A 24801-nucleotide genomic window follows, 5' to 3' on the forward strand; every position below is an offset into this window, starting at 1 on the left:
AACGATTGCCGCGACCAGGCCACACGACCGACGTCAACATCGTAACATCGCTGCGGCCTGAATCGCCGTGTTCAGCAACAGCGCTATGCCAACAGGGGCAATGTTGATGACGACTTGTAACGTTGTGGCGGTGACTCTCTCTTTGCAGCACGGAGAAAACTACTTTACCTGTGTTGGGCACTGCACAAGTGTTGGGGAAATTGTATGTTGTAGCTTACCTCCTAAACGTTCAGTTACTGCGGTTTAAATTATAAGCTCTCTAACATTTTTTTTATTACTCCAGACGGGTTTTGCAGCGCAGCGGCCATGTAACGTAGTCGTTGGCAGCGTCATTGTTGTTAGTTCTGCCAACGCTGAAGAGCGCGCTTGCTGTGCTTATCTTTTTATATTCTTATATAAGTAAGTGTAAGAAAAAGCTTTTTGTGGCAATAATTTTTGGTTGCTATGTGTGCAAAGTTTTTTAGGCGCCAAAAGGGTAAAAGGAGTAAAGCGCAAATCCTAAAAAGAGCGCTTGATTGTTGAGCACTCAATGTGCTGTTCTGCAGACTGGGGAAACAGCTACATACATACATATGTGTATCTGCAAATATATAGAAACATTGAATTTGAGCGAGCTTTCAGCAGTTATCTCTGCAAAAGTTTTTGTGTGTATATATTTTCATTTGTAGTTTCAAATGCTTGTAGGTCAGCAGTTAGTAATTCTCGCTATATGCTTGCTTTGAAGCTTTGATTGCCATGCCTCCGTGAGTTCGTGCTCATTTTTGGCCGCGCTCTCATACTCATACTCATATATACATATGTATGTGTATATAATATAAAGAGCGGCCAACAAGGTGGAGAAAGCTTTTTGCTGCCACGAGTAACGACGACAGCAGCAATGGAGACAACTTTGGTTGCCTTGCAAATCGATGAGTGTACAAACAAGAAATTATATACATATGTACACACACACACGTTTATATACAATGACAAATATACATTATATATATAAGCAGTCTTCTATATATATATATGTGTATCTAAAATCTACATATGTATATGTATATGCATGTGTATATATCATATTGTACCCATAAACAAGTTGAGCAAGTTTGTCGTTGACACACATTTTCTACTGTTGCCTGTTCGCTGCTATTTTGTTGCTCGTGCCACTGCTTTCGCCGTCGTTGTTGCCGACGCCACATAACCGCTACGTTGTAGCATGAAAAGTTGTTGGCTGCAAAGCGTTATGGAGCAGTGGGGCACTTGGGCCATGTTGGTGCTATGCGAGTGTATGCATTCTTTAGTTTTACATACATATTTATCTACATACATATTTATATACATACATATATGTATATATACATACATATATGTATATATACATAAATATATGTATATATACATATATACATACATTTTATCTCTAAGTATGTTTGTATCTACATACATACATACATATATGGGTACATGTGAGACTGGTTTGGTTTGCTACAACTTTTTCTTGCCTGACTGCTGTGCTGTGCTTTGGCATTCGCAGCACACTGTGTGTTAGCTTTTGGTGCGTTCATTTCTGTTGGTGAAGGAAATTTCCACTACTCTCTATTCCAACGGTGTTGTCATCGCTGTTATTTTCTTTTATTTTTTCTGTTTATTGCTTTTCTGCTTGGCAGTCAATACGGAAATTACAATATGTTTTCGCTCGGGAAAAAATGTATACAACGAAATTGTTGGCGAATAACATTTTCGCGGCGAAGGAAATTGATTAATTTGTTTTCGATTTTCAATTTAATTTTGAAGCATAGAAGTGCAGCAGCTGTATGTATGTACATACATACATGTATGCATACATACTTATCTATGTACATATGTATGTAAATAACTTTGTTAATAATATCGGCAATTAAACGAGCAATTTTTGTTAGCTTTTAGGCGTTTTGCCTCAAAATTTCGAGATAAATATGTAAGTATATACATATGTATGTATGTATGTATGTACGTTTTAGTATTTATCTGTGTATTTACTTATCGGGCACAATTCCGATTTCTTTGGCGCCGCGATTTGAAGGTACCGTTAGAAAGAGGAAGTCCTCCTGATTAAAAAATATATGGGGTTATAGGTACCGCAAACGCTTAGTTTACGAGATATTCGACCTTAAAGTTCAAAAATTCGCAAAAGTCGAACATTTCAAGAAGCTATTTCACCACGTTAAACCCACTTTATTCACATTTTTCTCTTCAAATTAATTAAATTACACTATAATCTTTTAAATAAATCCACATTTTACACTTTTAGCAGGTTTTTTATTTAAAAAATCTTTATTTTAAAAATTACATTTTACACTCGTTTGAACCTCATTTGTTTACCAAAAATTACGAAGAAATGGAGCGCTGCCATGTGATGACAAGGCAATTCGCTGAAATTCCTCTTTTTCGCAAAAATTCCTCCATTCATGCATATGGATATTTTCTTTTTTAAATTTATTAAGCAAATAAGTAATAATATATACATGTATTAGTAATATTATATAACAATATTATATATACATATGTATAAGTAATACTATATAATAATGTTACGTAATAAAGTGTAAGGTTACAGTACAGTACGAAAACTCAAATTTTGTTGTGTAAAATATAACCACTTTATATCCAAAACTCATATTTTAAATATAATAATATATATGTGTGTATATCGTCACCTAAAATACAAACCAATGTATCATAAAAAATAAATGGAAATCGCTGACAGAAATAATAATCAAAATTTATCAATTTTATAACGAAAACTTAAATTTTGTTTGAATATGAGTGCATAATAACCAAAGAATATAACCACTTTCACCACTTTATAACAAAAAGTCAATTTATTTTTTTTTTTTTTAACGCAGAAAGGAGTACTACGCGAAAGTACTTCAGTCACCCCGGGTATTCGCTCGGCCAGAGTTATTTTTTTAGAGCGCGGCCGAAGGCCACCAACGCAGAAAGGAGTACTACGCGATAGTACTTCAGTCACCCCGGGTATTCGCTCGGCCAGGGTTATTTTTTTAGAGCACGGCCGAAGGCCGCCAACGCAGAAAGGAGAACTACGCGTTATTACTTCAGTCACATAAATTACGTATTACACATATACATATGTAGAAAGTATTTTTTTTATAGTTAATATAGAAAAAAGAATCACGCGATAAAACCAACAAAGAAAAATTGTTAAAAATCCCACATATTTACTGTTTAAGATGTGGCAAGGCTCGTTTTCCTCATAATTGTAAACAATCTAACCTTTTCAACGATGAGTGTGCTAAGTGATTTTTAAATTAATAAATTTAGGTAAAATAAAAGTGAAATGTAAGCTTATTTCAAACCTTAGAGTGTGTATTTAAATATACAAAGTAAAAAATGTGAAAAAATTTTGTGAAACATAGAGAAATAACATGAAGGTTGAAGGTGTATGTTCCTGTAAGAAGCTCTCCGTCAATCTTATCTTTATTTTACATTGAGCATGGTGAATTGGAAATATTCAGGCACAATCTCCTCCATTGTACAGCGTTTGAAAGACTGTGGTTGAAACATCTCGACAATTTTATTTTCGGCGAACCAGGCGTTTCAACAAATTTGTGTTAGGCCCAAAGCGTTTAGTCGATTTTTAGGGGTCTAATAATTCAGTAAATGGAGTTTTTAGATACCTCAATGTATCGGTGTTCCTAGCTCTCCAAGTAAGATCGATCTCATAACCTAACCTATGCAATATGTATCTAAACTGGAGAGTAGCGAATAGAACAAGCAACTGGTATGAATCATCATAAACCATTTTAATGATACATATGTACATACTTGTATATTGACTTACTGACTTATGTAACTTTGAAACTACTATTACACCTAGATTATTGGAAAAGAGAGTCACGATTATAAGTAGTATAATTAGGGGTTATTTCTCTTAAAATGTCTGTTAATTTTCAGTTTCTTTTGCCTGCTGCTCTGGTAATGCTATAAAATAACCAAAATATTTTAGATTTATTTATGTAGGTATATATTTTTTTTAAACTTAAAGCCACTATGTTCTAAACAGTTTGACAAATTTTACTCCTTGCATTTTTCAAAGTTTACATAGTTATTCTATTACTAGTAAAAAGAGTAAGAAATATTTAGTATATTATTTTCCAATACCTCCAATATACCAAATGTTCTGCTCCTCTTCTCAATGTTTCATTTACTTTGCCATATTTATTCGAAGAACTGAAATAAAAAGAGAGAAATTTATAATTAATATTTTTATTACATACATACTTATGTATGTACATACATATGTACATACATATGTATATGTATAATATTAAAGAATATTTCTAACAAAAAATTGTTTAAATGTTGGAAAATAACTTTATACTACCAAGAAAAAAGTGGAAATTTCACAAAAGTGGCATTTTTTGCTCCTAATATTCTTCAGAGAACAGTCTAATTGTTTCTATAACTAAAAAGTAAAAAACCATAATAATTTTACAGTTAGAGTTAAAGTTTTTAATTCGAAATCTCATGCATACATACATATTTACATATGTATGTATGTATGCAACTCCTCTCTTGCTAATCAGTTTTTATGTATGTATGTGTACATATGTATATATTCTTCCAATTGCACTGCTATACGTGCCACAATAACATTTGATTAGATTGCGAAAAATCATCTGATCCGTACACTCATTCCCAGTCTCATCTGGTTACAAAGTAGCACAGTGGGTTAAATACTCAATTGAAACACACGCCTATAAACACACACACACATACTCATATTAAAAGCTTCGGAGAAGCAACGCTGGCAACAACTCAACAGCTTCAAAATGACATGCTACAAAATACGGTAAGTAGAGCAAGCAGAAGAATTACAACAATGCGGGAAAATACAATATCTATGCATGTACATACATACTTACATATACACTTGTATATTTGTATTGCATTATATGGGCGCATAGATTACTATGTCGGTGATACATCCATGCGCAGTGTGTCACAATGCAACTACCAAAAGTGTTGTTGTTTTTGCGGCAAGTGCCTGCGAATATATTGCAGCTAAAAGTGGGCCATGCACAGGTTGTTTCAACATGGGAGAACGAACTGGTTGAATGAGCAACACTGGAAGTGGGACAAAATAGCGATGGTGAGTACTCTGTAGGAAAATTGAGGATAGTGATGTGGGTTTGTTGCTGAGGGATTGAATATACATTATGTACCTACAAAATTAGATCTTTGTGAAAAAATTACAGTTCAAAGTGGCTTAATATTTGTTATGAAGAATTGTTTGTCGAAAATCTAAGGAGGGCGCGGAGTATTTGACATCGATCGGTCCAACCCGTTTCGTAGAAATTTTCTTCTCTCTATTGCGCTATGGAAGGTTTTTTTTGAACATCACACTGGGACGATCTCTTAAAAATAAAATTATAAATAGGCTTCTATCTCCGCAACTATTTACCGAATTTTCGAAGAAAAAAAATATGAAATGCACAAGTGGACTTAACTTCTTCAATAAAATTATATTAAACAATTAGTTAAAATTTCTTTTCAATAATATTTTTTTACAATATTCGCTGACTCAATCATTCCTTTAGGGCATCAATTTATGTATGCATATGTATTTGTTGAAATGCTTAAACGAACTCTGAATAAAGTTATACGTATGTATGTGTGTATGTAAGTATGCACGCCTAGAATGACTGCCACTTTATTGAGGCCAAACAAGGGAATAGAAAATGCAGCATCAGCATTGGCCGAACAGAGAGTAAAGAGGACGACAGGATAAGAACTTGTTTTTACTTCTATTTATGCGTGCATAAAAGTGGCCATACACGACGCACATGTGCGTTCGATCGGTATGTGTGCGATTGCGGTTTACTCGTGTATGGGCTTGTGCGCATACCGATCCATGTTCGCGAAAATATTTGATTTTTTACGATCGGTGTGCACACATGTGTGTCGTGCATGGCGGACGAACAATGGCAAGTGTTAAGGCCTGCTTTAGAGGCTTCAAAATATCAATTTTTTGGGAGGGAAAAAAATAATTGATTCATGCAAAATTTCTAGGCTTTATAGTTATATATTTGAACATCTTGGATACGAAATCTTTGATATTCTGCCTTTGGGAAGCAATTGCCCGATGCATCTCACATGTGCATTTTTCGGACGGCGGGCAGGATGCAGGTCGCAATTTCTATCAAAACAAAGTATGCAAAGAGATTCATATTTTTTAATAATTTATCTTCTAGTTAAACTAAGAAAATTCCAAAAAAGTGTACAATTTTACAAATTTTTTAAAAATTAAAAAAAGTGGTTTTGACCAAAAAATTTTACTTCATGTTGTTTAAATATATCTGCTAAACGCTCGGTCGCTATTTCCCTTCTAGCTTCGATAATATTTCGAATTCCCATCTATAACTTTGGGGACATATTCTTAGATAATTTTTAAAGAGATTTAAGAAAAAAAAATTCGATTGTTTGAAGCTTCTAAAGCAGGCTCTCCCTTAAAGATTTCGTATCAGAATTTATTGATCTTATAAAAAATGAAGTGCTAATTTGGCAAACGAAAAGTGATAAATATAAAAATAAAATTGAGAGAAATAAAAGATGGAATAACTTATTAACGAAATACAAAAAAAATAGATAAACATTAGGAATAAATTCAAAGAAATGTTCCGCTTGCCTGTCGCACATGTTCACTGTTTGAAGAACAAACTCAAAATGGATTTGCATGTCGTGTATGGCGAAACGATTTCATACAGATCGAACGCACATGTGTGTCGTGTATGGCCCCTTTAAGCAATTTGTTTTGCTACCGAGCACAAGTTGCAACAAATATGAAACAAAAGCAGAAAACAACAACAAAACCAATTATATAGCTGATGACTACAGCAAACAAGCAGCCAGTGAACATTTTTGCATCACTGTGTTGCTGATTTTTGTTGTTACCTTCTTGATTATGTATGTAGATACATATGTACATATGTATATGCTTAAGGTAATCCAAACACACATATGGATATATTTTTTCTCAATGTACATATGTATGTACGTATATTATATGCCAGTACACGTAACAATTCAATGCGTTATCTTATTTTTTATATGGTTAACTGGGTTATCGATGCAATTTGTTGCATATTTAAAGAAATAGTGAACCACGACAACAGCAACCACCTTCAAAAAATATAAGTGTGCATAAATTATGTTGCTAACCACCTTTACAAGATTTGTTGTTTGCCGCTGCGACTTTAAAAGACAGCATTGGTGGCAGAGGCGGGGTAAGTCGTTGTTATTGTTGCTGTATCTAAAAATTAGTGCTTGATATAGTAGAGACTGTCTTTGCAGCGCCGCTTGGAGTAGTGTGTAATAGCTGCGAAAGACAACGCTGTCAACGACCCGCCACCAACCAAAAATTAATTTAAGCCGCAGAAAAATTACATTTAATATCTGTTGTACTCCTAATTACCCCTTCGACTAGTAGGACAGCAGCGCTGTCGTCTTTTTTGTCTCCTCCTTCATACTATGTACTTAAGTACATAGGTAACCTAGCAATTGACATTTCATCCCAACAGTTATTCGCAGTTGTAACCGCGAGTGTCGTGAATTTAAGTTACATAAGTCGCTTAAAGTCGCGAAATTGTTGTTAAAATGTTTAAAATAATTAGTTTGAAATTAATTTATCAGTGTTATTATAGTAGTTCTAGTGAAATAATTGTGAAATTGAAGGAAATGAGTAATTTATGTGGTTGAAAGTGTGTTTTACAAAAATCGCTCTGAAAGTAGTAAGGGGAAGGACAAAAAGTAGCGAGTTGAAAGAATCTGCTACCAATTTGTACGGCGGTTAGCTCCATCGGAATAAAGAGTGAATTTACGATAATTTCTTGGGCACGATTCCGATTACTTTGGCGGAGGGGTAAAAAAAACGAATTTCCGTATAAATGGGGTATCTACGGATAGGTAAGCTCCTCCAGAGGAGGAATATCCAAAAATAATGTAAAAATTACTAATATTTTTTAAAATATTCACGATTAAAAGTTCAAAAATTTGCACTAAGAAAACATAATATTTCTCCTATGTTTCACAAAATTTTTTCACATTTTTTACTTTGTATATTTAAATACACAATCTAAGCTTTGAAATAAGCTCACATTTCACATTAATTTTTCAATTTTTAAGCTAAATTTTGTAATTTAAAAATCACTTAGCACACTCATCGTTGAAAAGGTCAGATTGTTTACAATTATGAGGAAAACGAGCCTTGCCACATCTTAAACAGTAAATATGTAGGATTTTTAACAATTTTTCTTTGTTTGTTTTATCGCGTGATTCTTTTTTCTATATTAAACATAAAAAAATACTTTCTACCTATGTATATGTGTAAAACGTAATTTATGTGACTGAAGTACTTTCACGTAGTACTCCTTTCTGCGTTGGCGGCCTTCGGCCGCGCACTAAAAAAATAACCCTGGCCGAGCGAATACCCGGGGTGACTGTAGTACTTTCGCGTAGTACTTCTTTCTGCGTTAAAAATAAAAAAACATATTAACTTTTTGCTGACAGATATAATAACCAAAAAATATAACCACTTTATATCCGAAACTCATATTTTAAATATAATAATATATATATCGTCACCTAAAATACAAACCAATGTATCATAAAAAATAAATGGAAATCGCTGAAAGATATAATAACCAAAATATATAACTACTTTATATCCAAAACTCAAATTTTGTTTCAATATGAGTGCATGATAACCGAAAAATATAACCACTTTATATCCAATATTGAAACAAAATTTAAGTTTTCGTTATAAAATTGATACATTTTAGTTATTATATCTGTCAGCGATATCCATTTATTTTTTACATTATATATATTATTATATTTAAAATATGAGTTTCGGATATAAAGTGGTTATATTTTTCGGTTATCATGCACTCATATTGAAACAAAATTTGAGTTTTCGTACTGTACTGTACTGTACACCTTACACTTTATTACGTAATATTATTATATAATATTACTTATACAAATGTATATAATATTATTATATAATATTACTAATACATGTATACAATATTACTTATTTGCTTAATAAATTTAAAAAAGAAAATATCCATATGCATGAATAGAGGAATTTTTGCGAAAAAGAGGAATTTCAGCGAATTGCCTTGTCATCACATGGCAGCGCTCCATTGCTTCGTAATTTTTGGTAAACAAATGAGTTTCAAAAGAGTGTAAAATGTAATTTTTGAAATAAAGATTTTTTATATAAAAAAACCTGCTAAAAGTGTAAAATGTGGATTTATTTAAAAGTTTATAGTGTAATTTAATTAATTTGAAGAGAAAATGTGAATAAAGTGTGTTTAACGTGGTGAAATAGCTTCTTGAAATGTTCGAATTTTGCGAATTTTTGAACTTTAAGGTCGAATATCTCCTAAACTAAGCGTTTGCGGTACCTATAACCTTACTTATATATTTTTTAATCAGGAGGACTTCCTCTTTCCAACGGTACCTTCAAATCGCGGCGCCAAAGAAATCGGAATTGTGCCATTTCTTGACTAAAATTCTTAACAATAATTTATTGTACAAATGCCGTATTACTTCTTTCAATACAATAAATAGTTTTAAATTCAAATTTGGTAGACATTTTGTAGTTCACAAAGGTTTGCATGAAAGTCAAATGTGGTCAGAGGACAATTTTTGCTACACTTAATTGGGCACACATATGTAGATATGTACATATCATACAGCATAACACCCAACAAGTCTTTCCACTCCCTTGTAGGATTTACCGTTGTTTATGACAGATTGAATCCATTCTCGCTTTTCTTCACTACAGTGTTTCCCGTGGCCCAATAAAAGGTGCAAAGTCATATTTTTTTGCTGTTTGCATTGAATAATAAATAAAAGATCAGGAACCTTACTTTTTGTTTGATAAAATTTAATTTTTTTTAGTAAAAATTATCTGTTTGCAATCAGCTCACCGTACACTACTATTCTATTGCTTGCCCATAAAAATAGATATCCCAATAAAATTGGGTCTAAAAAAGTAATGGTAAGTGTTTCACACTTATTGTTGTGTGTAACAGGACCGTTATACTTCAGAGAATATAACTAAAATAATAATCGACGGCAATATCATAAAAGAAAAAAAATTTAAAGCAAAACTCTCTTGGCCAATGGGCACTACTATTTCAATGCTCGCAACTGTACATACATATGTATGTGTATATACGCACATGTGTATATTTATATGTATTTATTTATACACAGTACATGTAATAAAACTTATGCTTCGTGAAGAATGTAATTATTCTTAAGTAGTATGTACAGATATGTAAATAGTTGAATTTATGGAATGCATGTAAGGAAAGGGGGATTTTAAAGTGCGATATGCTTTTTTTACAAAGAAAAAATCCAAAGTTATAATAAGAAGTGATGTGTCAAAAACTACCCAACTACCGTGGGATTAGCCTCCTCAACATCGCATATAAGGTTCTATTGAGCGTATTGTGTGAAAGATTAAAGCCCACCGTCAACAAACTGATTGGACCTTATCAGTGTGGCTTTAGACCTGGAAAATCAACAACCGACCAGATATTCACCATGCGCCAAATCTTGGAAAAGACCCGTGAAAGGAGAATCGACACACACCACCTCTTCGTCGATTTCAAAGCTGCTTTCGACAGCACGAAAAGGAACTGCCTCTATGCCGCGATGTCTGAATTTGGTATCCCCGCAAAACTAATACGGCTGTGTAAACTGACGCTGAGCAACACGAAGAGCTCCGTCAGAATCGGGAAGGACCTCTCCGAGCCGTTCGATACCAAACGAGGTTTCAGACAAGGCGATTCCCTATCGTGTGACTTTTTCAACCTGCTTCTGGAGAAAATAGTTCGAGCTGCAGAACTTAGTAGAGAAGGTACCATCTTTTATAAGAGTGTACAGCTGCTGGCGTATGCTGATGATATTGATATCATCGGCCTTAACACCCGCGCCGTTAGTTCTGCTTTCTCCAGACTAGACAAGGAAGCAAAACAAATGGGTCTGGCAGTGAACGAGGGCAAGACGAAATATCTCCTGTCATCAAACAAACAGTCGTCGCACTCGCGACTTGGCACTCACGTCACTGTTGACAGTCATAACTTTGAAGTTGTAGATAATTTCGTCTATTTAGGAACCAGTATTAACACCACAAACAATGTCAGCCTGGAAATCCAACGCAGGATTGCTCTTGCCAACAGGTGCTACTTCGGACTGAGTAGGCAATTGAAAAGTAAAGTCCTCTCTCGACGAACAAAAGCCAAACTCTATAAGTCGCTCATAATTCCCGTCCTGCTATATGGTGCAGAGGCTTGGACGATGTCAACAACTGATGAGTCGACGTTGCGAGTTTTCGAGAGAAAAGTTCTGCGAAAGATTTATGGTCCTTTGCGCGTTGGCCACGGCGAATATCGCATTCGATGGAACGATGAGCTGTACGAGATATACGACGACATTGACATAGTTCAGCGAATTAAAAGACAGCGGCTACGCTGGCTAGGTCATGTTGTCCGAATGGACGAAAACACTCCAGCTCTGAAAGTATTCGACGCTGTACCCGCCGGGGGAAGCAGAGGAAGAGGAAGACCTCCACTCCGTTGGAAGGACCAAGTGGAGAAGGACCTGGCTACGCTTGGAATATCCAATTGGCGCCACGTAGCGAAAAGGAGAAACGACTGGCGCGCTGTTGTTAACTCGGCTATAATCGCGTAAGCGGTGTCTACGCCAATTAAGAAGAAGAAGGATGTGTCAAAAATTGGTAAGCAGTTCATTTTGTACTTAAGTATTTTGATTTTGATCTGTCAGTTTGTAGTGTCAGCTTTTTCGATCTGCACAATTTGTTCGGAGAATGTAGCGTCGTTTCGGGCAATATTCGTAATCCATGCCAAATTTCGTTAAGATAACTTGTCAAATAAAAAAGCGCCATACAAAGACTTCATTTTAATTAATCTGTTTGTAAGACCTACCATACAAATATGCTAAAGTGGTCTGATAACGAAAAAATAGCAGCTTCTTGTGGAAAAAGAACGTATTCAAAAACTCAGCGTTAGTGAGTTTCAAAGATACATATGTATGTACATATGTATTTGAAAGTGAAGTGGGGAAAACTTTAGTATTTCGTCCCAGGATTTCGGGAATAAAATGGGTATGGTCGGATAGAGGAGGTTCTCCAGATCAAGAATATATATAGTATAGCCGCAGGAAACTTATAGTTTTCAGATATTTGCGTTTGAAGTTGAAAATTACCACTATTTGAATTATGTATTTTTATACTCTCGCAGCAAAGTTGCTAAGGAGAGTATTACAGTTTTGTTCACATAACGGTTGTTTGTAAGTCCTAAAACTATAAGAGTAAGATACAGGGTTATATATACCAAAGTGATCAGTGTGACGAGTAGAGTTGAAATCCGGATGTCTGTCTGTCCGTCCGTCCGTGCAAGCTGTAACTTGAGTAAAATTGAGATATCATGATGAAACTTGGTACTCGTATTTCTTGGCTTCATAAGAAGGTTAAGTTCGAAGATGGACGAAATCGTCCCACTGCCACGCCCACAAAATGGCGAAAACCGAAAACCTATAAAGTGTCATAACTAAGCCATAAAAAAAGATATTAAAGTGAAATTTGGCACAAAGGAACGCATTAGGGAGGGGCATATTCGGACGTAATTATTTTGGGCGTGGCCCCGCCCCCTACTAAGTTTTTTGTACATATCTCGGAAACTACTATAGCTATGTCAGCCAAACTCAATAGAGTCGTTTCCTTCAGGCATTTCCATATACAGTTCAAAAATGGAAGAAATCGGATAATAACCACGCCCACCTCCCATACAAAGGTTATGTTGTCAGAAACACTAAATTTTACGGAAGAAATGGCAGAAGGAAGCTGCACCCAGGCTTTTTTTTTAAATTGAAAATGGGGGTGGCCTCGCCCACTTATGGACCAAAAACCATATCTCAGGAGCTACTAGACCGATTTCAATGAAATTCGGTATATAATGTTTTCTTAACACCCTGATGACATGTACGAAATATGGCTGAAATCGGTTCACAACCAGCCCTTCTTCCAATATAACGCTATTTTGAATTCCATTTGATGCCTTCTCTGTATAATATACATATATGTTCATTAGGAAATGAAAATACAATTCAATAAGTACACAAATTGATCTAATCTAATTAATTTTACAGGAAAATAAAAAAATATGTAAATTATTATCACTTTATCATGCGAGAGTATAAAATGTTCGGTGACACCCGAACTTAGCCCTTCCTTACTTGTTCATTTTTCGTTTGTACACACTTTTTGCATTATATAGTGCAAAAATAGTTTTATATCAATATTAAACTTATTGTGTATTAATTATGTATATGTATTGGGTATTAATCCATACCCATTTTATTCCCGAAATCCTGGGACGGTATTCTAAAGCCGACCTGTGAAGTGTTTAACATTGTTAAGCGCTTTATTTGTATGTTGATATGTTGATCTAAATAAAGAATTAAAAAAACACTTGTTCACCGAACATTTTATACTCTCGCAAAGTGATAGATAAAGTGATAATCGAGATTTCATTATCCGTCATTTACATATTTTTCAAATACCGTATTTGTGTAAAGTTTTATTCCGCTATCATCATTGGTTCCTAATGTATATATTATTCAGAGAAGGGATCAGATGGAATTCAAAATAGCGTTATATTGGAAGAAGGCGTGGTTGTTAACCGATTTCACCCATATTTCGTACACGTCATAAGGGTGTTATGAAAATATTATATACCGAATTTCATTGAAATCGGTCTAGTAGTTCCTGAGATATGGTTTTTGGTCCATAAGTGGGCGACTCCACCCCCATTTTCAATTTAAAAAAAAAGCCTGGGTGCAGCTTCCTTCTGCCATTTCTTTCGTAAAATTTAGTGTTTCTTACGTTTTTTGTTAGTCGGTTAACGCACTTTTATTGATTTCCAACATAACCTTTGTATGGGAGGTGGGCGTGGTTATTATCCGATTCCTTCCATTTTGGAACTGTATATGGAAATGCCTGAAGGAAACGACTCCATAGAGTTTAGTTGGCATAGCTATAGTAGTTTCCGAGATATGTACAACAAACTTAGTAGGGGGCGGGGCCACGCCCACTTTTCCAAAAAAATTGCGTCCACATATGCCCCTCCCTAATGCGATCCTTTGTGCCAAATTTCACTTTAATATCTTTATTTATGGCTTAGTTATGACACTTTATAGGTTTTCGGTTTCCGCCATTTTGTGGGCGTGGCAGTGGCCGATTTTGCCCATCTTCGAACTTAACATTCTTATGGAGCCAATAAATACGTGTACCAAGTTTCATCACGATATCTCAATTTTTACTCAAGTTACAGCTTGCACGGACGGACGGACAGACGGTCGGACGGAGAGACAGACATCCGGATTTCAACTCTACTCGTCACCCTGATCACTTTGATATATATAACCCTATATCTGACTCTTTTAGTTTTAGGACTTACAAACAACCGTTATGTGAACAAAACTATAATACTCTCCTTAGCAACTTTGTTGCGAGAGTATAAAAAGATTACCCTATTGACCCCTTAACGTGTGCGTTTGTGGTAGCGAAAAATTGACGTTGCAGGACAGGCGACAGAAGCTGCAGCAGCTAATATAAACGTCGCTGTCAACCACCTGACCATTAAAGATATATTGCGTGCATATTTGTATTAGTTACGCTTCCCCACTTTGTATTAAAATGGTTTTTAGTTGTCTAAGCAATTTTCAATTTCAGCAATAATTTTGGCTGCCTAAGTACCCCTTCTACTTGTAAGCGATTTTATTCCTATTCTCCTTAATACACTAGTTAACCGCGTAATTGATTTCGTATGGTTTAATATTAATAGTAATATTATTAAATGAAAGGAAAGGTGTATATTTTGTAGTGTAAAGTATTGTTAAAAGTCATGACTGAAAGTTGTAACGAGAAGACAAGGGAGTAACATCTTGAAAGGTCTGAAACAACTTGAGTTCGAAATTTCTTACAATTTATTACAAGAATTTATTTAGAATCATTATAGAGAGCACCTTTTTTTAGACGGATAGATCATATAAGACCAACCAACACAAAATTGAGTGTAATTCATTAATAATTTCGTTGTACAAGGAGCACTGAATTCTTCCGAAACATCTTTAAAATAAATTTTTGCCCCGCTTTGATCTTGACATGTTGCAAGAGCATGAAATGTTCGATTACACCCGAATTTAGCCTTCCCTTACTTGTATATTTGAAAGCTATTAATATTTAATTAGTTAACTTTAAGTTAGTTAGGACCTTATTTAGGGAAGGAAGCATATGTATATGGTACGTATAAATTGAATAAATGCATATTATTTTTCTTGAAAAATACATACATAAGTATGTATATACATACATATGTAAGTATATGGAATAAGAAGACATTATCTGCACCACTTAAAATGCATCAAAGTATAAAAAAAATTGAAAATCGCAATCAGATATAATAACCAATATATAACCAATTTTTAACGAAAACTCAAATTTTGTTTCAATTTGTGTGGTCTATTATATCGTTTTTCCTTCGCCTGTAAACTTATGAAAAGTGATGTTACGTTTTACCTTGCATTTTAGGTGACGCTATTTACTTCCATGGCTTAAAGAATCTCCATAATTTTGTTTTAATAAAAGCGCAGTAAAGATATCGAAGTCATTTAAAATTTCTAACGGTTTTAGAAACTGGCTTAACTAACAAAAAATAAATACGTATACATCTACATCTACATGCATACATAATAATGTTATTAGCTAGACAAAAATTTTGAAACGATGATTACATATTTACATCCCAAATTTTAGAAGACAAGTAATAAATGACGAATAATTTACGGTACCATGCTATAAATAACTGCTTACATATTTGGTAAAATCCCATTTTATTTACTTTGGCCTTCCCACCAAATTTCCAGCATCAACTAACCAACAAAAAATTACATACATATGTACATACTTATATACTTAAGTATATATGTACATAACCATATTTACAATTGCCTTTAAAAAATGAAATGAAATAAAATGCTCTTAACAGCCAAAGCGAAAAACTAAAAAATTTAAACAACAAAATGCGTTGACGAACACAAGCTGTGGAGCAAATAAATGAAAAAGAATGAGTTGAAGAAATTGTGAAAAAGAAAGTAGAAAATAAAGGCGGAGAAAAACCAGTTGAACACGATTTTATTACGTTTGCATGTCGTTTGTTGATTTTAGATGCACAGCTAAAAAAATAACACATATGTATGTAATGAACCAGAAAAAAAAATTACATCACAAAATGGAAAAATGATTTTCTTGCAGTAAATAAGTGGAGTAACGGCTTTTAGCGTAGGTAAATACCGATGAAAAACTGTGGATATATAAACATACATACATATGTATGTATAACTGTAAAATTAATTTATTGTATATGACAACAAAAGCAAGAATAAGCTAGCATAACCTGTTATGATGACATATGTATGCGAAGCTTAAGGATCGGAAGATTTTGTGGGTTATAATTGTAACGTATTTCTGTGTTATTTTAGTTTTGGGGTTGTAAATATAATTATAAATGTATGTAAGTACATACAAATAATGATCAAGTGCCTTATGCCATGTTCCGACCAAAAATTAGAAGTTATTTGTTTACATTTAATGTATTCACTTATCTCCTGACGCAAATGGGAGACATGCAGCAACCAGCGAAAACAGTGAAATATCTAGGAATCACTCTGGATAGGAAGTTTTCATGTAAGCCAAACATCGAAGACATTGCAAAAAAGGCATCGATTGCCTTATACAGCTGTAAAGGAGTCGTTGGGAAAAGGTAGTGTCTCTCTCCGATAATGATTCTCTGAATCTGCCACATGTAGTAAGTTTTGGATGAGCAGTACCAGTGCACTCGAGCTTAGCTAACAGATTTTAAACTCTTAGCGCTTTGGTTGTTCCTCAAAAATGAAAGCTGGATTATATAAGATGCCAAATGGAGGATGGAGTCATGTGTAGAAGTTCACGCAAGTGAGGAAAGTTCTCTGACCGCCATTCACTTGGAAGTGGCCAGAAACGATTCTTTTACATATCTTGGTCTTTCACCAAGTATCCTCTGAGTAGCCTAAGAACATCCGTTTGAAGGCGAGCTAAAGTGAGAAGGCGAAACATCCCCTACATAGGGTTGTGCGCTGGGTTTGGGACCCGCCACGTAAAAAGCACCCCTCAACCCCCACCCCCCCAATGAAAGACTACCAACTGCCTCGGATGAGAGACCCCCCTTTTGATTACGACCATGGCAAACGAAATAAGGACTACGATATTAGGACATGCACCTGGAATGTTCGGTCCCTTAATTGGGAAGGTGCCGCTGCACAGCTGGTTGATCCTCGTGAAAATAAAGGCTGATATCACCGCCATCCAAGAAATGCGATGGACGGGACAAGGACAGAGAAGAGTAGGTCCTTGTGACATTTACTACAGTGGCCATATAAAGGAACGCAAGTTTGGTGTGGGAGAGAGACTCCGTCGCCGAGTACTATCATTCACTCCGGTGAATGATCGTCTAGCCACAATCCGCATCAAAGCGAGGTTCTTCAACATATCGCTGATTTGCGCCCACGCCCCGACGGAAGAGAAGGACGATGTGAACAAAGATGCCTTTAGCGAGTGCTTGGATCGCACTTATGAGAGCTGCCCCGCCACGATGTCAAAATTGTGCTTGACGACTTTAACGCCAGGGTGGGCAAAGAAGGTATCTTTGGCACTACGACCGGTAAATTCAGCCTCCATGACGAAACATCCCCAAATGGGTTGAAGCTGATCGACTTCACCGGGGCCCGAAATATGGTTATCTGTAGTACTAGATTCCAGAATAAGAAGATTCTTCAAGCTACCTGGCTGTCTCCGGATCGAAAAACTACCAACCCGATCGATTATGTTGTGATAGACGGAAGACACGTCTCCAGTGTTTTAGATGTGTGAGCGCTCCGATATCCTAACATCGACTCGGACCACTATCTTGTGGCAGCCAAGATTCGCACCCGCCTCTGTGCAGCAAAAAACGCACGCCAACAAACACAAGGAAGGTTCGACGTCGAGAAGCTGTAATCACAACAGACAGCAGAACGATTTTCTACTCGGCTTGCACTCCTGCTTTCTGAGAGCACTCGTCAACAACTCGGTATAAGGAAACTGTGGGACGGCATTTCAAACTCCTTACGTACAACTGCAACCGAAACCATTGGTTTTCGGAAAGTGCAAAAGAACAGCTGGTACGACGAGGAGTGCCGTGTCGCAGCGGAGAGAAAACAGGCTGCCTACCTCGCAACGTTACGATCGACCACAACACGTGTGGGATGGGATAGATAACGAGAGTTGAAGAGGGAAGCGAGACGCATTTGCTGACAGAAAAAAAAAGAGGCCGAAATGCGTGAGTATGAGGAACTTGATAAGCTGGCCGATATGGGTAATGCTCGAAAATTCTACGAAAAGATGCGGCGGCTAACCGAAGGTTTCCAGCCCGGAGCATACTCTTGTAGAACCCCCAAAGGTGATCTAGTCACCGACGCCCAGAGCATACTTAAATTATGGAGGGAACGCTTCTCCAGCCTGCTGAATGGCAGTGAACGCGCAACGCCAGGAGAAGGCGAACCCGATTCGCCAATCGATGACGATGGAGCCGACGTTCCATTGCCCGACCATGAAGAAGTTCGAGTAGCAATTACCCGCCTGAAGAACAACAAAGCGGCGGGGCCGATGGAATGCCGGCCGAGCTATTCAAACACGGTGGCGAAGAACTGATAAGGAGCATGCATCAGCTTCTTTGTAAAATATGGTCGGACGAAAGCTGCCTTTATGCCGCGATGTCTGAATTTGGTATCCCCGCAAAACTAATACGGCTGTATAAACTGACATTGCATGACACACCCTAATGTGTATACAATCGTTGTATATGCATAGATGTATTATATACCATGTATGTACATACATTAGTGCTTAGGCATATACATATGTATGTAGTACTACAAGCATATTTGTATCCTATGTACAATAAGTTAAGAGTCAAACAAACGAACGAAGTAATCAAAAAGTTTCCAAATTATCTACAAAATACACCAGCATCGCAGCCATATTGAACCGAACAAGCAGGTAAATAAAGCTTTAGCCAAAAAGAAAACGGTAAAACCAAATAGAAACTGGTTAAAGCTACAAAAGATTGAATTTCGGTATAATACCGTTCGGTTGCCTACAAAGTTTGCTGAATAAATATGTATGTATATATTTACACATGTATACATATGCATATGTTTGTATGTATACAAGCGATCTCGCGTCTGTTTGTTTGACTTTTGTCTGGAGAAAAAGGCACGTAAAAATTGAAAAGAGGCCACAGTTTGCTTTTGCCGCCATAGGTACTGTTCGCGAGATGCGGGCGACTCACTTGAAAGAGCAAAATTAAAAATAAAAAACACTATTTTGGTGGGTAGCGAGTTGGCAGTACGATAAAAGCACGAAAAAGATAGAAAAGCTGTATATTTTCAAATAGTGCTTAAATATTACATACATATGTATATACCTAGATATACATTCCAAATATGTACATACAAATATGTGTAGATTTAGTAATACGTATGTGTCAGTGTGTTTGCCACTTGCAATCAACTTCTCTGTTGCTGCTAATTGCACAGCTTTGGACCCGTTTGGCCTGCTGACACAATCCTAGATTCGTTTTTATGTCATGTTGCAAGCAAATCATTGTCCATTACGACATATTGTTGTTTTTATTGCTTTTTTGTTGTTAACTGTTTTTCTTTTTTGTAAGCTTTGCTATATTCGTTAGACTATACATTTATTATAAAAATATTTGTATACCCTGAGAGACCCTATAAAGTATATATAGTGAAATTCCTATTACGGACAGTCCACACAGTCGGACATCTACAATAACTGGATAAATTTCATGAACAAAACGTTTTCATTATAACTTTCATACAAAACCAATTGCTATAACCGGACTTGAGTACGTTTCAATGATCGGACACGAACACTATTTTCCTAAAATTTTGTTTAAATTATCTCTGATAAACGGACAAGCTTTCGTAAAATGTCTCAAGAAAACTGATTTGATCATTTGAAATGTTTTAAGACAGATTTTTAAGAACAATATGTTAAATGATCTCAAAAAAGAAATTATGTTGCGTTGGTGCCGTCTGTTTCGCGGTGTCCCAACCGAAACTTAAGGAATAATTGTCATCATTCACTTCTGGCTGACATTGACTCGCATATATTAGTTCAATAGAAATATAGTTCTGGGTTGGAGCTTCTGGCTTTAAGAATATATTTTAAAGACTGGTTTTTTCCTTAGCTATCAACACGTCAATAAAATAAAGAAATTATTGCTTGAAAATAGACAATTAACTGTCAGATTTCTTACTAGCATCGTTGGAATATCGGAAGAATTAGTGAAACCATTTGAAAATATCATTTGGATCTAAGAAAAAAGAAAGCCCGATTGGTTCTAAAATCACTAAATTTTTTTGAAAAACAGCGTCCCGTTAACTTTTGTGAAGTAATGCTTTCCGACCACCCGAATGTCATTAAAGGTATTATTACTGGCTTAGAGTCTTGGATCAATGCTTGCAACCAGGAAACAGATGATCAGTCGGTCGAATATCGTGGCAAAGGTGAGCCGAAGACGAAAAACCACATCAAATCATGTCAAAAATCAAGCTTACATATGTTGACAGTTTTCTTCGTTGATAGAGGTGTGGTGCATTCCGAATTCTTTCCGATCGGCCAAACTGTCAACAACGACTACTATTTGAGAGGTCGTTTGTGCGAGTCTATTGCACCTCGATAACGCACCTTCGCGTACTGCATTGATTTTTCGTGAGTTTTTCGCCAAACTTTTTTTATTCCCCTGATTTAGCTCCGTGTGACTTCTGGCTATTCAGCAAACTTAAACGCCCGCTCCGGGGAGACCGTTTTGACTCAATCGAAAACATTGAAGGCTATTCCGGATATTGACTTTAACAACTATTTCGAAGATAGGAAAAAACGTAGGCGCAAGTGTATTGGGGGATTACTTTAAGGGGGACGACATTAATTTTGAAAAAGAAATTAATAATTTTAAAATTATGAACAAAATCTTACTATTTTTGGCTCATAGTAGTATGTATCGGGTGATTTTTTTGAGGTTAGGATTTTCATGCATTAGTATTTGACAGATCACGTGGGATTTCAGACATGGTGTCAAAGAGAAAGATGCTCAGTATGCTTTGACATTTCATCATGAATAGACTTACTAACGAGCAACGCTTGCAAATCATTGAATTTTATTACCAAAATCAGTGTTCGGTTCGAAATGTGTTTCGCGCTTTACGTCCGATTTATGGTCTACATAATCGACCAAGTGAGCAAACAATTAATGCGATTGTGACCAAGTTTCGCACTCAGTTTACTTTATTGGACATTAAACCAACCACACGAATGCGTACAGTGCGTACAGAAGAGAATATTGCGTCTGTTTCTGAGAGTGTGGCTGAAGACCGTGAAATGTCGATTCGTCGCCGTTCGCAGCAATTGGGTTTGTGTTATTCGACCACATGGAAGATTTTACGCAAAGATCTTGGTGTAAAACCGTATAAAATACAGCTCGTGCAAGAACTGAAGCCGAACGATCTGCCACAACGTCGAATTTTCAGTGAATGGGCCCTAGAAAAGTTGGCAGAAATTCCGCTTTTTTATCGACAAATTTTGTTCAGCGATGAGGCTCATTTCTGGTTGAATGGCTACGTAAATAAGCAAAATTGCCGCATTTGGGGTGAAGAGCAACCAGAAGCCGTTCAAGAACTGCCCATGCATCCCGAAAAATGCACTGTTTGGTGTGATTTGTACGCTGGTGGAATCATTGGACCGTATTTTTTCAAAGATGCTGTTGGACGCAACGTTACGGTGAATGGCGATCGCTATCGTTCGATGCTAACAAACTTTTTGTTGCCAAAAATGGAAGAACTGAACTTGGTTGACATGTGGTTTCAACAACAAGATGGCGCTACATGCCACACAGCTCGCGATTCTATGGCCATTTTGAGGGAAAACTTCGGAGAACAATTCATCTCAAGAAATGGACCCGTAAGTTGGCCACCAAGATCATGCGATTTAACGCCTTTAGACTATTTTTTGTGGGGCTACGTCAAGTCTAAAGTCTACAGAAATAAGCCAGCAACTATTCCAGCTTTGGAAGACAACATTTCCGAAGAAATTCGGGCTATTCCGGCCGAAATGCTCGAAAAAGTTGCCCAAAATTGGACTTTCCGAATGGACCACCTAAGACGCAGCCGCGGTCAACATTTAAATGAAATTATCTTCAAAAAGTAAATGTCATGAACCAATCTAACGTTTCAAATAAAGAACCGATGAGATTTTGCAAATTTTATGCGTTTTTTTTTAAAAAAAAGTTATCAAGCTCTTAAAAAATCACCCGATATAAAAATATAAATACATTAATTGCTCTTTGCTCCACTAACCACTTTCCAACCTAACCTAACGCTGCAATTATTTTAGTCGATTTGTCAAGCAATTCTATACTTTCAATTAATTATGTAGTTGTGTGAGCAAAAAGTAGAAATGACCAGCTTTGCACTTTTCTTTGCAAAACTAATCGGCCTGTAATAAAAGTACAAAAAATGTATATAGATAGCGATCAGTCGGTTCTACAGACACCTAGTATTAATAGAAAATTACTAAAAATAATTGTCAGTCAACACGACAAGTTGCATTTGCCGTTGCTGTCAAGTCACGCAAACTGTCACTCATAAATCTTTAGCCAACTTAACACTATACTGAATATAATATACATACATATGTACATATGCATACGTAGCTATGATCGTACAAATAAGCTATAGAAATTCATACTGTGAAGCGCTGAGAACGCATCTGTGCTAGAAAGGAGGGGTTCGAATATGAAGGCGGATTTTTCAGACTCTCACTGGTCACTTTGTGATGCCAGTTAGTTATAATGGTAGGGTTAATCATATGCACATGTGTTTTTGTGTGTGCATCGGAGGTGGTGCGATCGCGTGATTGAACTGTTGAATGGTTGGACGACTCGTGGACTTCAGCTAGTCAAGCTGCACGATTGTTAGTCAGGCCACCAGTTGAGTGATTACTTTCAGTTGTAGAGGATGGGTAGTGGACTCTCATGTCTATTACATGCCCTGTAGGAAAGCTTCGTTTTATGACGTTAGGTAGAGAATTTTTTAATTTAATATTAAAATGCAAAGGAAGACTCCCTCTAAGACTAAACAGCTGCTACCACGAAACTTATAAAATGAAATAAAAAAACTGCTTTGAATCATAGAGATTTAAGAAATATCAAAAAGTCAGTTGGCTATATGTTTGCCAACTTACTTTTTGATATTCTGACGTGAGAATGAAAATTTCCATATCCATATAATAATACTTTTACAAAGGTTATATCTAACTTCGTTTTCTTATGAAAATTCCAATTTCGTTCTTACTGGGTACATTGTGTAACGAAGAATAGCTTTGTATTTTTTTTTCATTTGTGCTAAACATCAGCACTTCGTTGACAGCCTGTCATATGGCACATTATTCGTTTAAAAACTTTTCATTTGTTTGTATTGGCCACTATTAGAAGTTTGCATGCAGCTCGTAGCATAAAATATGACAGTAATGATGGCCCTGTCAGGGATTGAACATTAATAATAGTAATAGACTTTGTCACCGCACAAATACAATGTGTAAACAAAGTGTATCTAGATACTAGGTATTAGAGAAGAGAGATGAAAGTTAACAGTAAAACATAAATACTAGTGTAAAACAGGGTGACACAATATACAAGGTTCGCACAATTTTTTTAAATATACATACATATGTATATATTTTTGAAATTTTTATAGAATACATTTTTTTGACATTTTGATTTCATAGAATGTTCTATACTCGTTATTTTTTATGACACCGCAACTGAGGTCCACAGATCTTTTTTTTAAATCATTTGCCTATAGTTTTTTAAATAAAATTTTCTTATAATTATTATTACTAATTTTTATACGTTAAAAACTATAACATAATTTTTTACTTTCAAAAAATTTTAAATTAGTAAAAGAAGTAATAAATAATTATTCTTTAATAATTTAATTTTTTTTGGAAATCAAAAAAAGATTAATAATTTAAATTTCTTTTTGAAAATACCTACATATAATAATTTCTAAAGTTAATTAAATTTAAATGTATTTAAAACATAAAAATAATAATCATAAATGAGAATTAAAAAAATTAAATTGATCAATTAAAATTAAATTTAAAAAATAATTAATTTAAATAAATTAATTTTTTAAATTTATTTTTAAATCTCAAATTAAATTAAATATTCTTTAAACTTATTTTAATTAACTAATATACATTTTTTTAATTCACAAATTAACTTAATTAATTTTTAAAATTAACCAAATTAAAAGAATTAATTTAAGTAATTTAATTTTTTTTAAATTTAATTTAATTAATTAATTTAATTTAAAATTTTTTTTATTTTTATGTTTTTAAATACATTTTAATATATGTATGTTAATTTAATTTTGTTTTATTATTCTTTTTTTTTTAATATGTTTTTTAAATTTTTCACTAAGCCCTTTTCATAAAAATGAATTCGTCGTTCAAAAGCGTACGCAGTCGCAGCAAGTGTCTAAAGATTTAGTTAATAGTTT

General features: G+C 35.2%; 1 protein-coding gene across 1 annotated transcript in view; it reads left to right on the forward strand.

Moving 5' to 3' along the window:
• The window catches only part of LOC126754571 (craniofacial development protein 2-like), a 484843-nt gene that overhangs the window by 279013 nt on the left and 181029 nt on the right, over window positions 1-24801 (forward strand). The window lies entirely within an intron of this gene.

Source organism: Bactrocera neohumeralis, chromosome 4, assembly GCF_024586455.1.
Source record: "Bactrocera neohumeralis isolate Rockhampton chromosome 4, APGP_CSIRO_Bneo_wtdbg2-racon-allhic-juicebox.fasta_v2, whole genome shotgun sequence".
Taxonomy (NCBI): domain Eukaryota; kingdom Metazoa; phylum Arthropoda; class Insecta; order Diptera; family Tephritidae; genus Bactrocera; species Bactrocera neohumeralis.